At 39.6% G+C, this 17,088-nt stretch overlaps 1 protein-coding gene and 1 pseudogene across 12 annotated transcripts in view; one reads left to right on the top strand and one right to left on the bottom strand.

The window, feature by feature from the left end:
• DOCK3 (dedicator of cytokinesis 3) overlaps window positions 1-17,088 on the top strand; it is a 595,409-nt gene that overhangs the window by 36,560 nt on the left and 541,761 nt on the right. The window lies entirely within an intron of this gene.
• Window positions 10,613-14,697, bottom strand: LOC131508339 (eukaryotic initiation factor 4A-I-like; annotated as a pseudogene).

The raw sequence follows: 17,088 nt of genomic DNA, 5'->3' as shown, positions 1-17,088 counted from the left end.
TAGCACACCACTAAATTTGGCAAATTCCTTTGGGTAAGACTGGTTTTCTGTTTGAAGCCTGTCCTTTCCTTTGGCAAGTGTTTATTTCTAAAACACTGTGAAACTTCAGGAAATTTCATTCTCCCATAAAGACATTTCAGCACTTCTTTGTAATTCTCTATATATCTCCAGAATTTAGCAGATCCTGTGGGGTCATGTGTTTGAGCCCTATCAAATTTCCAATTTATTACACCAGTCCCTTGTAACTACTAAATGCTTTGCTGGTTTCTTTTTGTTTTGTTTCAATAGCAACTCTTTGTCTGGAACAAACCCAAACTTCAACCTATATAAATTGGCACATGCTTTGAAGGAAGAAAAACAGCTGGCATTTGTCCTCTTACCTTGGACTGTTTCTCTCTTCTTTGGAATTTTAGGTCATCTGGTGTTTGTTGTTTCCACAGTTTTCTAATGCCTTTGGAAATATGGTATTTGTGATTTATTTAGCTTTTTCTAATTGTTATCATGGGAATGTTAGCCTGCTGTTACTACACATTAACTGTATTGCAATTGACATTTTGTGTTCACTTTTCTAATTTCTATCCTCTACCTTTTACTATGCATTCTGTAATTCTGTGGTGCTTATTTTTTCTTGTGCCTCTTCTAATTTTGTCTTCATTTCTGTTACTTTTTTTTCTTTTCTCTTTTCTTGAGCTGTGTAAATTTTTGTCTCATTTTTTTCTGTTGTCCTAACATCTCTTTCTTCAGTTCTTGTACTTATGCTTTGTGGTCCTTTTTCCTAGAGGCTTTATTGTGTTTTTTAATGGTGAAATGCTTGATCACAACTTTTATCTTCTCCAGTGTAAAGTGATGGATATTCCTTGTCTGTTGGTAAATTTTGCTGCTCTTGTCCACTATTTTTCATTTCGTATTTTAATGGCAATGCTATTCTGGTTGTTTTTTAAACACACCTTTATTGAGGTATAATTCACATACAATAAATTGTATATGTTTAGAGTGTGCCATGTGATACATTTTGATATATGTATGTATAATATTTAACTGTTAATATATATGTATTATGTTTCTAATTATAATATATATTTATAATTATGTTTCTAATTGTGATATTATATTTATAATTATAAACTCATCACCACAGTCATGCTAATGAACATATCAGTTACTCTCAAAAGTTAGCTAGTTCCTTTTGTAATCCCTCTCTCTTGTCTTTCTCTCACCCATTCTTAGGCAACCCTGCTCTACTCTGTGTCATTATAGATTAATTTGCATTTCTAGAATTGTATATAAATGGAATCAAAAGCATGCATTTAACTTTTGGTATGACTTTTTTTGGTAAGTTTATTTATTTATTTTGAGAGAGAGAGAGAGAGAGAGAGAGAGTGTGTGTGCAGGAGGGGGAGAGAGAGAGGGAGAGAATCCCAAGCACCCTCTTCACTGTCAGCATAGAGCCTGATCAATGGCTTGAACTCATGAAATGGGAGATCATGACGTGAGCCAAAATCAAGAGCCATACACATAACTGACCGAGCCACCCAGGTGCCCTGGTCTGACTTTTTTTACTCAGAATAATTATTTTGGGATTCATTCATGTTGCATATCTCAATAGTTTTTTTCCTTTTTATAACTGAGTAGTACTGTTAAACATTAAATTACAGAGAGACACAAATATTTTCTAAACCAAATAGACCCATAACTGGCTGCTTTTATCCCAGGGGAATGGTGGGAGGAGGTGAGAAACTGTCACATATAGGATAGAAGTCAACTGAACTTTCAGAGAACTTTTGAGGATTGATCAGAATCTTGAAGACCTCCAGTCACTGAGCAAGTTTGCACTCACCTGCTAGTCATTTTCCACTGTGTCTTCACTTAGTTTGGGGTGGGAGTGTGCCAGAGGCTGAGAAAAGGGCAGGGGGACTGTGAGGAAACCCCCAAGATTCATGGAGCCTTTACCAAGTGAATGGAAGTGATGTGCCAGTGGTTGGGAATAGGGCATGAAAGGTGAGAGAGATCTCCCTGAGATAAATGAGCACTTCATCGGGAGCATAGCATCAGCTGCTGAAAACTGGGAGAAGGCAGGTGGGCACAAAGTGATTTCCCAAGATATAAAAACCAAGGTGCCTAAGAGGCTGGTAGCTTGGCTGTAAATCAGAGAGAGAGAGGCTGAATGAGATCGAGATCTTCTGTGGCATATGAAGCAGAGACATTTCTTGTGGTTCAGCTGGGCTGGAAAGTCATAGACCTTAAAAATCTTGCTGGTGCTCAAATCTCTAATCTTGCTGAAGAAAAAGTTATGATTCTCTATCCAAACATTTGTGAAACAGTGGTGAGCTAAATTAAAATAGTTGAAATAAATCAAAGGTGAAATAAAGCCAGACCCAGCTTAAGTACCCAGATTGACTCAGTCTCCTAGCCTAGTGGCTCCTATTGTTGTCTGGCATACAATAAAAAATTGTGAGACATGCAATGAAAGAAGATAAAAATGACTCATAATCAAAAGACAAAATAGTCAATAGAAGCAGCCTCATAGATGACCTAGATGTTGGCATTAACAGAGAGGGACTTTAAAGTAACTGTGATAAGTATGCTTTTCATACGTGTATGAAGAGGTGAAGAATTTCAGCAGGGAAGTGGAAACTGTAAAAGAATGAGCCACATAGGAATTTTAGAACCAAAAAGTTCAGGATCAGAAATGAAGAATTCATTTGATGGGCTTAGCTGCAGGACAGGACATAGCAATAGAAAGAATAAGGCAACTGATGGTGCCTTAGAAGTTATCCATGCTAAACTAAAGAAAAAGATGGATGATAATAAAACTGAACAAGTTTTGAGATCTGTAGGATACAATCAAATTAACATATGGGTGCTTGGAATCCCAAAAGGAGACTAGAGAGAAAATGGAATAAAAAATAATTGAGAAAATAATGGCTGAGAATTTTCTAGTATTAATGAAAGATACCAGTGCACAGATCCAAAAAGTTCACAGAAACCCAAATAAGATTACCTAGGTAAATTACATTCAAAGAAAATCTTAAGAGATAAAAGGCACCTTAGTGGAGAAACAACAGGAATAAGTAATAATGTCTCAGAGTTTATAGCATGTGTAGAGGCAAAATATGACAATAGGAACACAAATGATAGGAAAATAGAGATACTGAAATCAGTTTTTACATTGTTTCTGAGATATTAAAATATTACTTAGGGAAGGACTATAGTAAATTAAGGATGCATATCATAGTCTCTGAAGTACTAAAAATACCAAATAGTGTACCTAAAACAGTAGAAAAAACAAGTGAAATTGTAAAATATGTTCAACTAACCAGAAACAAGGGACATGAAGTCACCAGTAATAACAGAGTAGGGAGGTTTAAAGATTCACCCGTCTACCGAAGCAACAATTAAGCTGGTAAAAACTGTTATTATGAACTTTTTTTGAGCTCTGGAATCTAACAAAAACTATAAAACCAGGTGAATGCTTAATGAAGAAAGAGGCTTATAATTTTTGGTAAAAGGGTATTGTGGTCCTTTTACTTACCCACCTGCTATCCCCTACATTGCCCAGCTGGTAACAGCTGTGGGAGCAACAGCCCATGTACCTGGTATGGGTTTCTAGTGCCAGAGTGGGGCAATATGGATTTTATTCTGAAAGAATTGGGGTTGTGTACTTTGACCTGTCTAGTAGTGCCATGAGTGATTAGCTCAAGGTCTTACATTTGTTTTGACCCCTTCAGAACTCTCTCAGGCTGGAGTAGCCTTCTTGGACATTGTTCATTTAAATCACTTAAAGGCATATGCTACCTGCAGCCACCTGGGGCAAAGGACAACAGATGGGACAAGCAGCAGAGACACCGAAAAGCCTAGGAAGGGATAGGGGGTGAAGGAGATAACACGGGGAACTATTAGGCTTTACACAGTGTTTGCCAGGGAATCAAAAGTCTATGTGTATGCCAAGGGCTAGCCACATGCTCAAAAAGACCTGAACTTGCACTTCTGGCTTATTTTTAGGCTCTATGTATGCAGAAATGAAGGTTAGGGCAGAATTGTAAATGGCCTGGCTAAGCATTGAAGGAGTGCCCTAATTCAGGCCAGTCTGCATAGACCAGGAGAGTACTTTTCCTCACCTCCTCATTTTGGCTCCAGGTCTTTAAGAAAATCTCTGTCAGATCTCAGGCTGAGCATTAAGCCAGTGAACAGAGACTTCAGTGGTCACATACCACAAAAAATACACTTTTACAAAGCTAGTTTAGGAAAGTCACTAAACAAACAATTATAACCCACAACAAGCAGAAACAACAAACTCTGGGGAGTGAGAAGAATCAAAATTGTCAGTTACTACATTATAATAAAAGTGTCTAGTTTCCAAGAAAAAAAGATTATGAGACATGCAAAGAAACAAAATCTGTAGCCCATTTATAGAAAAAAAGAAATGAACAGAAACTGTGCCTGAGGATGCCTGGACACTGAACTTACTACACACGACTTTTTATCAGCTGCCTTAAATACTCACAGAGCTAAAGGAAATCATGGGCATAGAACTAAGAAGTCCAGGAGAATGATTACCCACAAAAAACGAAGAACAGAGGAACAAAGAACAAATGGGACCAAAAAAGCCAAGATTATAGACTTAAACCATATAAATAATTATGTTAATTTTTAAATAGACTATCCATTTAAAAGACCAACATTATCAGACTGGATAAAAAAAGCAGTACATAACAATTCACTGTTAACAGGAAATATACTTTAAAGATGAAGATATAGATAATAACTAAAATAGGTTAGAAAAAGATGCTGTACAAACATGCATAAGAAAGCTGGTTTTGCTGTATTACTATGAGACAGAGTAGACTTCAGGGAATACTACCAGAGACAAAGAACAGTTAATAATGATAAAAGTTTCAATTTACTGAAGATTTAAAAATCTTAAATGTGTATATACCAATTAATAGAGGTTTAGCACACGTGAAACAACAGTTGACAGAACTAAAGGGAGAAATAGATGTATCTATAATAATTGGAGATTTATCTTTTAGTAAATGATAGATGAAGCAGACAAAATGTCAGTTAGATTTTGGAAGAGTTAAACTACACTACCAACCAAAACTTGACACAATTGAAATTTTAGATGACTGTACCCAACAGAGGACACAATTTTTTTTTAAATGAAGGTATGTGTGTATGTATGTATGTATGTATTTATTTTTAAAGTAAATAAACAGGACACAATTTTTTTAAATGAAGGTATTTATTTTGTTTTGAAGTTTATTTATTTACTTCATTTTATTTTTTAAATATAATTTATTGTCAAGTTAGCTAACATACAGTGTATACAGTGTGCTCTTGGCCTCGGGAGTAGATTCCCATGATTCGTTACTTACATACAGCACCCAGTGCTCATCCCACAAGTGCCCTCTTTAAATTGCATATGTTATCACCAAGATAGACCATATGCTAACCCAAAAAACGTATCTTAAAAAAATTTCTTTTTTATTTTAGAAAGCAAGTGTGAACAGGGGATAGGGGGAGAGTGAATCTTAAGCAGGCTGCATGCTGAGTGTGGATCCCAGTGTGAGGCTTGAACCCATGACCCTGGGACCATGATCTAAGCTGAAATCAAGATCAGTTGCTCAACTGACTGAGCCACCCAGGTGCCACCAAAAAACATATCTTAATAAATTTTCGAGGATTGAAATAATAGAGTGTGTTCTCCCAACTAGAATAAAATTAACTTAGAGATCAATGATAAGATAATCAGGAAACCCTCACATATTTGGAAATATTTCTAAATAACTCATCAGTCAATTATAAAAAAAACCCACAAAGGAAATTAGAAAATGTTTTGAATTGAATAATGAAAACATACTATCAAAATTTGTGGATGCAGGGGCGCCTGGGTGGCGCAGTCGGTTAAGCGTCCGACTTCAGCCAGGTCACGATCTCGCGGTCCGTGAGTTCGAGCCCCGCGTCAGGCTCTGGGCTGATGGCTCGGAGCCTGGAGCCTGTTTCCGACTCTGTGTCTCCCTCTCTCTGCCCCTCCCCCGTTCATGCTCTGTCTCTCTCTGTCCCAAAAATAAATAAAAAACATTGAAAAAAAAATTAAAAAAAAAAATTTGTGGATGCAATAAATATTGCAATGCTAGAGGAAATTTTATAGTTTAATTTTATTTACTGAAACAAATTTTTTAATGAGCTTGTTACTTTGGAGTGATTTTGGGTTTACAGAGAAGTTGCAGAGGTGGTGCAGAGGGATCCTGTACCCCTCATGCAGTTTCTCCTGATGCCAGCCTCTAAGGTTTCCATGTTGCTTTTGTCCAAACCATGGAAACAGTATTGGTCCATTGATGGAAGGCTCTTTCCCCTGGGCATTACTCTCAGGCCTATTCTACCCAGGCCGTACCTCACACATAGCAATTCTGAGCCTGCTCTAGGCTGTGAGAGTGTCTCTGTGAGACTCATTCAGGGTCTATCTGACATAAGGTGAGGTTCTGGACTTTCAGGGGGAATTGCGCAGGGGTGACTGCTTTTCTTGTCACATCATGGGAAGTTTTATTTTTTTTATTTTTTATTTTTTTTAATATGAAATTTATTGTCAAATTGGTTTCCATACAACACCCAGTGCTCATCCCAACAGGTGCCCTCTTCAGTGTCCATCATCCACTTTCATAGTGGGGAAGTTTTAAATGCTTATATTGGAAAGAAAGAAAGATTTTTTTCTTTACAAGTTTTTATTTAAATTCTAATTAGGTAAAATACAGTGTAGTATTAGTTTTAGGTGTCGAATTCAGTGATTCATCACCTACATACAGCACCCAGTGCTCATCACAACAAGTGCCCTCCTTAATAGCCATCACCTATTTAACACATTCCCACTCACCTCCCCTCTAGCAAGTATCAGTTCTCTATAGTTAAAAGTCTGTGGGTGCCTGGGTGTCTCAGTTGGTTAAGTGTCTGACTCTTGATTTTGGCTCAGGGAATGATCTCATGATTCATGGGATTGAGCCCCATGTTGGGCTCTACACTGACAGGGAGGAGCCTGCTTGGGATTCTCTCTCTCTCTCCTCCTCTCTCTGCCCCTCCCCTGCTCATGTTCACTTTCTCTCTGTCTCTCTCTCTCTCTCTCAAAATAAATAAACTTAAAATAGTCTGTTTCTTGATTTGCCTCTTCTCCCCCCCATGTTCATTTGTTTTGTTTCTTAAATTCCACATGAGTAAAATCATATGGTAATTGTCTTTCTGTGACTTATTTCACTTAGCATAATACTCTCTAGCTCCATCCACTTTGTTGCAAATGGCAATATTTAATTTTTTTTAAGTTTATTTATTTGTTTTGAGAGAGAGAGAGAGAGAGAGAGAGAGGGTGTGTGAATTTTGCAAGTGGGGAGTGGCAGAAGGTGAGGGAGAGAGAGAATCCCAAGCAGGCTCTGCACTGTCAGCATGGAACCTGATGGGCTCAAATCCATGAACTGCAAGCTCATGACCTGAGCTGAAATCAAGAGTTGGATGCTTAACTGACCGAGCCACCCAAGCACTCCAAGATTTAATTCTTTTTTATGGCTGAGTAATATTCCATTGTATAGATATACCACATTTTCTTTATTCATTTATCAGTCGATGGAGATTTAGGCACTTTCCATAATTTGGATGTTGCTGCTGTAAACATTGGAGTGCACGTATCCCTTTGAATGAGTATTTTTGTATCCTTTGGGTAAATAGTAGTGTAATTGCTGGATTGTAGGATAGTTCTATTTTTAACTTTTTGAGGACCCTCCATACTGTTTTCCAGAGTGGTTGGAAGGTAAGAAAGATTTAAAGTGAATAATCCAAGTTACCTACTGGAGAAAATAGAAAAACAATAGCAAATTAAAATAGAATGAAATAAAAAAATCAGAGCAGAAATCAATTAAGTAGAAAATGGATGGAGACTAGAGAAAACTAGTAAAACTAAAAGTGATTTTTTTTTCAACGTTTTTTATTTATTTTTGGGACAGAGAGAGACAGAGCATGAACGGGGGAGGGGCAGAGAGAGAGGGAGACACAGAATCGGAAACAGGCTCCAGGCTCCGAGCCATCAGCCCAGAGCCTGACGCGGGGCTCGAACTCACGGACCGCGAGATCGTGACCTGGCTGAAGTCGGACGCTTAACCGACTGCGCCACCCAGGCGCCCCTAAAAGTGATTTTTTAAAAGGATTAATAAAAATGATAAGTTCTTAGTAAGACTAAATTAAATAAAACATTCATAATGAGAGAACATTAGAGAATATTATGAATCATTTTACTTAAATTCTTGAGAGGCACATTTGAACAAAATTGACACAGGAAGAAATAGAGTGATACTAAATTAAATAAATTCAGTTTCTAATAAAATAATTTTCTCACAAAGAAGACTCAAGTCCCAAATGGTTTCATGTGTGAATTCTGTGAAACATGCTTTTCAAAAGCAAAAGAGGGTGAAACATTTCCTAACTCATTATGAAGCCAGTGTAACTTTTATCTAAAACCCTAATAAGATTAAAAGAAAATTATAGACCAATATCCTTTATGATTATAGATGTAAAAACTCTTGATATAAGCAAATAATTTATATAGATTTATACAATGTATATATTTTATATAATGCTGGATTTACCAATCTAATAAAAGGCACATATGAAGAACCCACATCTAACATTATGCTTAATAATGAAACATAGAATGTTTCCCTTCAAACTTCAGGAACAAAATAAGAACATCTGCCTTTATAAGTTTTTTTTTTATTTTTTAATGTTTATTTATTTTTGAGAGAGAGAGAGACAGAGCGTGAGTAGGGGAGGAGCAGAGCAAGAGGGAGACACAGAATCCAACAGGCTCTGAGCTGTCAGCACAGAGCCCAATGTGGGGCGTGAACCCATGAACTGTGAGATCATGACCTGAGCCAAGTTGGATGCTCAACCAACTGAGCCACCCAGGTGCCCCTGTAAGTTTTATTTGACATTGCTTTGGGAGCTTTGTTCCATAAATCAAGAAAAGAAGTACAAGCATACCTTGGAGATACTGCCGGTTTGGTTTCCAGACCACTGCAATAAACTGAATATCACAATAAAGTGAGTCAAATGACTTGTTTGGTTTCCTAGTGCATATAGAAGTTATGTTTGCACTATAGTGTATTAAGTGTGTAGTAAAATTATGTGTATTAAACAGTGGACATCCCTTAAGTCAGAGAAAGACAAATACTGTATGATTTTACTTGTATGTGGAATTTAAGAAACAAACGAGCAAAGGAAAAAAAGAGGCAAAGCAAGAAACAGATTCTTAACTAGAGAGGACAAACTACCAGAGGGGAGGTAGTTGGGGGGATGGGTTAAATAGGTGATGGGGATTATGGAGTGGACTTGTTGTGATGACCACTGGGTGTCATATGGAGGTATTGAACCACTATATTGTACACCTGAAACTACTATTACACTATATGTTAACTGGAATTGTAATAAAAACTTAAAAAAATAAGCATTTAGAGTCTCCCTCCAAAAATTAAAAGATGCTAAAAAAATGCTAACTATCATCTGAGCTTTCAGCAAATTATAATATTTTTGCTGGTGGAGGGTCTTGATGTTGACAGCTGCTGACTGATTAGAGTGGTGGCTGCTGAAGGTTGGGTGTCTGTGGCAATTTCTTTAAATAAGATAACAGTGAAGTTTGCTGCATTGACTCTTCTTTTTACAAATGATTTTTCTCTGTAGTATGGGATGCTGTTTGATAGCATTTTACCCACAGTAGAACTTCTTCCAGAATTGTAGTCAGTGTCTTAAATCCTGCTGCTGCTTTATCAATGAAGTTGATGTAATATTCTAAATCCTTTATTGTCATTTCACCAGTCTTCACAGCATTGTCACTAGGAGAGGATTCCATCTCAAGAAACCAGTTTGTTTATCCATAAGAAGCAATTCCAGTGTTAAAGTTTTCTCATGAGGGGTGCCTAGGTGGCTCAGTCGGTTGAGTATCAGACTTTGGCTCAGGTCATGATTTCATGGTTCGTGGGTTCGAGCCCTGCGTTGGGCTCTGTGCTGACAGCTCGGAGCCTAAAACCTGCTTTGGATTTTGTGTCTCCCTCTCTCTCTCTACCCCTCCCCCACTCATGCTCTCTCTCTCAAAAATAAATAAACATTAAAAAAAAAGTTTTATCATGAAATTGCAGCAATTCGATCACAGGTTCAGACTCTACTACTAATTTTGGCTCTCTTGCTATTTCCATCACATCTGTGGTTACTTTCTCCACAGAAGTCTTGAATCCTTCAAGGTCATCAATGATGGTTAGAATCAGCTGCTTTCAAACTCCTGTTCATATGGATATTTTGACCTCTTCCTGTGAATCACGAAAGTTCTTAATGACATCTAGAATTATGAATTCTTTCCAGAACTTTTTCAATTTACTTTGTCCAGATAAAGGAACCACTATCTATGGAAGCTGTAACCTTACAAAATTCTTTTTTTTTTTTTGCCTCAAAAAGTGATGCTTATTCAAAGAAAAAAATAAATGGCAAGATGTCCATCCCTTGGTTCCCTTCCCTCCCCTCTCCTGCTCCTCTTAAGCCCCCCATGGACTGAACCCTCAGTAGGGCTAGGTAGCAGGACAGTTCCTTAGATGAGTTCAGGAACATTGAGGGGCATCTCCTCAATGGAGGTGTTGTGGAGGGTTTCCCTATATTGAAGAATCCTCTTGTCTTTTTCTGTCACTATGTCAATAGCCACACCATTATGGCCAAATTGTCCACCAGGACTGATTCTGTCAATATAATTTTCCCTGTTGGTGGGAAGGTCATACTTGATGACTAAAGAAACCTGTGGCACATCAGTGCCTCTGGCCAGCAAATCAGTAGTAATCAATACTCTGCTAAGAGCCAGAGTGAACTCCTTCATGATAACATCTCATTTAACATCGCATTCCATATCTCTGTGCATAGCAGACATGGTGGGGTCTTTGGTGTACATCTTTTCAATGAGTCAATAAACCTTTCTTAGGGTGTTGATGAGTATGACTGCCTGCATGATGGTCAGGGTTTCATACAAGTTACACAATGTGTCCAGCTTCCACTCCTCTCCTTCCACATTGAAGTAGAACCAGTGGATACCCTTCAGGGTCAACTCCTCCTTTTTGAACAGAATCTGATTGGGGTCCCTCATGAACTTCTTGGTCACCTCAAGCATGTTGGAAGGCATTGTAGCTGACAGCAAAACCACCAGGGTGTTGCTGTTGAGCTTTTGGAATATGTCATAGATCTGGTCCTTGAATCCGCGGCTTAACATTTCATCAGCTGGATGGAACTAGAGGGTATTATACTAAGGAAATTAGTCAAAGACAAATACCACATGACTTCACTCATATGAGGACTTAGACACAGAACAGATGAACATAAGGGAAGAGAAACAAAAATAATATAAAAACAGGGAGGGGGACAAGACATAAGAGACTCTTCAATATGGAGAACAAACAGAGGGTTACTAGAGGAGTTGTGGGAGGGGGGATGGGCTAAATGGGTAAGGGGTATTAAGGAATCTACTCCTGAAATCATTGTTGCACTATATGCTAACTAACTTGGATGTAAATTAAAAAAATAAAAAAACCCATTTCATCAACTTGTCCAGTACAAACTACTTGATGTATTTGGGAGACAGGTGTTTCTGGTTAAGCATATCAAACACATGACCTGGGGTACCCATGATGTTATGGGGATCTTGCATCTGCAGCTTCTGCACTTCAGAATGTACATTGGTCCCCCCCAATGCAGGCATGGCAGGGGGCACCCATGTAATATCCTAATACCATGACTACCTTCTGTATCTGCTGAGCTAACTCTCTAGTCGGTGCCAGGACCAAAGCCTGTGTAGTCTTTAGATTCAATTCCATCTTGTTGCAGAATCAATGTGGCAAAAGTGGCTGTTTTCCTAGTCCCAGATTGGGCTGGAGCAATCATATCATAACCCTGATACAAGGAAGAATGCCTTGTTGCTGGATGAAAGAAGGCTTCTCAAAAACATAGGCATAGATGCCACAGAGAAGGGACTCACAGAGGTTCATGTCATTACAGCTGTCAACTTATTTCAGTTACTCTTGATGATACCTTCAGGTGCTACCCATCAGGCCATTGTCTCTGGATCAGGAATCCTGACCTCAGAGACATGATCCTTAGAAACTAGACAAAATATATTTCTTAAATAAAAATACTGACAGTTGAAATTATTCCATGAACCATGGGATAAAATGGATGGTTAGCAAGCATGAAAGCAATATTAATCTTGCAGGATATCTCCATCAGAGGTTTTGGGTGATCAGCTGCATTGTCAATGAGAATATTTTGAAAGGAGACTCTTTTTCCTGAGTGGTAGGTATTAACAGTGGCCCTCAAATATTAGTAAACCATATTGTAAACAGATGTGCTGTCTTTTAGGCTTTACAATGCCACTTATAGAGCACAGGAAGAGTAGATTTAGCATAATTCTTAAGGGCCTTAGAATTTTCAGAATGGTAGGTGAGCATTGGCTTTCACCTTAAAGTCATCAGCTGCATTAGCCCCTAACAGGAGAGTAGCCTATCCTTTGAAACTTTTAAGCCAGGCATTGACTTCTCTCTAGCTTTCTAATGAAAGTCCTAGATAGCATCTTCTTCCAATATAAGGCTGTTTTGTCTACATAGAAAATCTGTTGTTTAGTGTAGCCACCTTCATTAATTATCTTAGCTAGATCTTCTGGATAACTTCCTGCAGCTTCTATGTCAGTAGTTGCTGCTTCATCTTGTACTTATTAGGGAGATGGATGTCTTCTTTCCTTAAACCTCATAAACCAATGTCTGCTAGCTTCAAACTTTTCTTCTGCAGTGCCCTCATCCCTCCCAGTCCTTTGTAGAATGGGATTAATTTGGGGGCTTAAAGGAATGTTGTGGCTGGTTTGATCTTTTATCCAGCATATGTCATCCATATCATCAATAAGACTGTTTTGCTTTCTTATAATTTGTGGGTTCACTGGAGTAGCACTTTCAATTTCCTTCCAAAACATTTCCTTTGCATTCACAACTTGGCTAAGTGTTTGGTGCCAGAGGCCTAGCTTTTGGCCTATTGGCTTTCGACATGCCTTCTTCACTTAGCTTAATTATTTCTAGCTTTTGATTTAAAGTGAGAGACTTGACTTTTCCTTTCAGTTGAATACTTAGAGGCCATTGGAGGGCTATTAATTGGCCTAATTTCAATATTTTTGTGTTTTGGAATAGGGAGGTCTGAGGAGAGGGAGAGAGACAGGGGAATGGCTGGTTGGTAGAGCAGTCAGAACACACACAATATTTACTGGAGGAGTTAAGATGGCAGAGGATAGGGAGACCCTGAGCTTGCCTTGTCCCTTGAACACAACTAGATAAATGTCAAATTACTTTTTTAAATGTTTATTTATTTTTGAGAGAGAGAGAGAGGGAGTGTGAGTGGGAGAGGGGCAGAGAGAGAGGGAGACACAGAATCTGAAGCAGGCTCCAGGCTCTGAGCTGTCAGCACAGAGCCTGATACGGGACTTGAACCCATGAACTGTGAGATCATGACCTGAGCTGAAGTCAGATGCTTAACTGACAGAGCCACCCAGGTGCCCCAATATCAAATTATTCTGAACACCCAAGAAATCGATCTGAGGACTGAGAGAACAAAACTGCACATCTGCAAGTAGGAAAACAACCCCCTCGTGGAGGTAGGAGCTTTGGAGAGTTGATTTGGTGGGCACTGTGGAGGCGAGGGAGCCCTGATCACGGGAAGAGGAGTGAGTGAGTGAGAGACGAAGAATGAAAACAGAGTGACATCATGTGCAGGGGATTTCACAAGAAAACTCTTCCCCCAAACCATTGACTGGGAAAAGAAGAGGAGCTAAGCACTGTAAGCTTTTATAAGTGGCAGAGCACAAAGTGTGAAGTTGGAGGTCTGTGCCATTGCCAGGGTCTCTCCTGGCAGACTTGGTGGTGCTCCAGTGGAGAAGGAGGGCAGAAACCAAGGAGTAGGTAGCATGGTCTGAGGATCCCCTGGGTTGCATGGGGAGAAACAATTCCCCTTCTTGGTGTAGATTTGGGAGAGGTGGCATGACTTCTCTGCGTACAGAAGACCCTACAGATGCCATTGAGCTGCCCCATTCACCAGCAGAGAAACAGGGCCTCCAGCTGAGGGCAGCAAGCCTTGGTGCTGGCTTTCTGTTGCACTTTACCATAAACTCTAAGCTGCTATGCACTTGTGTGATCATTTTCTGGGACAAACCAGCAATTGGCTACAATGCAACAAGACTCTCCCTTAGAAGATCAGCGCAGGTCTGTGTCATAGGGTCTCTGAAATTTGGAGTTTTGAAACCCAGTTACACCTGAGCTAAAACATGGGATGCTGTGCCACCTGGCAGACAGACAACTTGGACACACACCAGGTGAAGGCAGGGATCTGACAGAAGCTGGGGACACAGGAGGGTTGATTGTTTTGCTCTTCTGTGAGGGCTTCCTGTGTAGTGGCAGGCAGGAGCTCCTGTCTTAAGATGAGAGAGCGGGGAAACTCCCATTTTCTCTCCCATTCAGGAGCCCTGACCCATGTCAATGAGTAAAACAGTGCCAGCAAGTAGAGGCTGGAGCCACTTACATCAAGTCCCGCCCCCCTGCATCCTGCAGGTGCATCTCCACTAGGACAAGACCTCCTGAGAATCAGTGCAGCAGGCCCCATTCCCAGAAGACCAGCACAAACCCCTGGCTTGTACCAAGTCTACTGATCATTGAGTGCTGCAAAGGTTTGGCTGTAGGGGAAACAGGATCTAGTGTCCCTTGGGTTTTTTTTTTAATGTTTATTCTTAAGAGAGACAGAGCATGAGTGAGGGAGGGTCAGAGAGAGAGACACACACACACACACACAGAATCTGAAGCAGGATCTAGGCTCCAAGCTGTCAGCACAGAGCCCCACGGGGGCTTGAACTCACGGACTGCAAGATCATGACCTGAGCTGAAGTCAGATGCTCAACCAGCTGAGCCACCCAGGTGCTCCTGGGTTTTTTTCTTTTTAATGGGATACAGGAAAAGCATTTTTTATTTTTAATGTATTTATTATTATTTTATTTATTTGATCTAGCTTCTTTTCATAAGCAGACCCAAATACACCTACGATCTAATTTTGCTTTTAACAAGCAGACCAAAACACACAAAAGAACAGGCTTCCCTTTTAATTTCATTTGTTTGGTAGTTTTTGGTTCTCTTCTTAATATAGCCATTACTCTCAGGAGCAGGAATAAAACAGGCTTTACTAACAAAAAAACAGTGACCTTGATAATTGACAAGATGGAAGAATTCACCTCAAAAGAAGGAATGGGAAGAAGTAACGGCTAGGGATTTAGTCAATGCAGAGGTAAGTAAGATGCTTGAACCAGAATTTAAAACAGTTAAAAGGATACTAAGTGGACTTGAGGAAAGCATAGAAGACACTAGAGAATCCCTTACTGCAGAGATAAAAGAAATAAAAACTGGTCAGGCTGAAATTAAAAATGCTATAACCAAAATGCAAACTAGAATGGATGCCATGACAATGAGGATGAATGAAGCAGAGAATGAGTCAGTGATATAGAAGATAGAATTATAGGGGCGCCTGGGTGGCGCAGTCGGTTGGGCGTCCGACTTCAGCCAGGTCACGATCTCGCGGTCCGTGAGTTCGAGCCCCGCGTCAGGCTCTGGGCTGATGGCTCGGAGCCTGGAGCCTGTTTCCGATTCTGTGTCTCCCTCTCTCTCTGCCCCTCCCCCGTTCATGCTCTGTCTTTCTCTGTCCCAAAAATAAATTAAAAACGTTGAAAAAAAAAAAAAAAAGAAGATAGAATTATAGAAAATAATGAAGCTGAAAAGAAGAGGGAAGCAAAGGTATTGGGTCATGAATGTAGACTTAGGGAACTTAGTGACTCCTTAAAGTGTAGTAACATTCATATCATAGGAGTCCCAGAAGATGAAGAGACAGAAAAAGGGATAGAAGGTTTATTTGAGCAAATTATAGCTGAAAACTTCCCCAGTCTGGAAAGGACACAGACATCAAATTCCAAGAAGCACAGAGAGCTCCCATTAAATATATTAAAAGCCAGCCATTACCAAGACATATCATAGTCAAATACACAAAACACATAGACAAGGAAGGAATTCTGAAAGTAGCAAGGGAAAGGAAAGCCCTTCACCTGTAAGGGAAAACAGATAAGGTTCTCAGTATATCTGTTCCAGAAATTTGGCAGGCCAGAAGGGAGTGGCAGGATATATTCAACATGCTGAATGGGAAACATATGTATCCAAGACTACTTTATCTAGCAAGACTGTCATTCAGAATAGAAGGAGAGATAAAGAGTTTACCAGACAAACAAAAACTAAAAGAGTTCATCATGACCACTAAACCAGTATTGTAAGAAATATATATATATTAAAAAATTTTTTTTAATGTTTATTTTTGACAGAGAGGCAGACCATGAGTGGGGGAGGGGCAGAGAGAGAGCGAGACACAGAATCCAAAGCAGGCTCCAGGCTCTGAGCTGTCAGCACAGAGCCTGATGCAGGGCTTGAACTCACAGACTGCAAGATCATGACCTGAGCCGAAGTCGGATGCTCAACTGACTGAGCCACCGAGGCGCCCCCAGAAATATATATATATTTTAAATGTTTATTTATTTCCTTTGAGAGAGGGGCAGGGCAGAGAGAGAGGGGGTGACAGAGAATCCCAAGCAGCCTCTGTGCTGCCAGAACAGAGCCTGATGGGCTCAAACCCCCAAACTGTGAGATCATGACCTGAGCTGAAACCAAAAGTCGGACACTTAACTGACTGAGCCACCCAGATACCCCTATTAAAGGGACTCTTTGGGGGGGAAAAAGACCAAAAGCAACAAAGACTAAAAAGGAACAGAACATCACCAGAAATACCAACTTTATAGGTAACACAATGGCACTAAATTCATATCTGTGAATAATTACTCTGAATGTATATGGACTAAATGGCTCCAATCAAAAGATGTAAGATCTCAGAGTGGATGAAAGAGAAAAGCCACAAGATACATGTATATGCTGCCTACAAGAGACTAATTTTGGATCTAAGTCACCTGCA

This window comes from Neofelis nebulosa, chromosome 4 (assembly GCF_028018385.1).
Source record: "Neofelis nebulosa isolate mNeoNeb1 chromosome 4, mNeoNeb1.pri, whole genome shotgun sequence".
Taxonomy (NCBI): domain Eukaryota; kingdom Metazoa; phylum Chordata; class Mammalia; order Carnivora; family Felidae; genus Neofelis; species Neofelis nebulosa.
The sequence above is the reverse complement of the archived record's forward strand: the minus strand, read 5'-3'. Positions and strand labels throughout refer to the sequence as shown.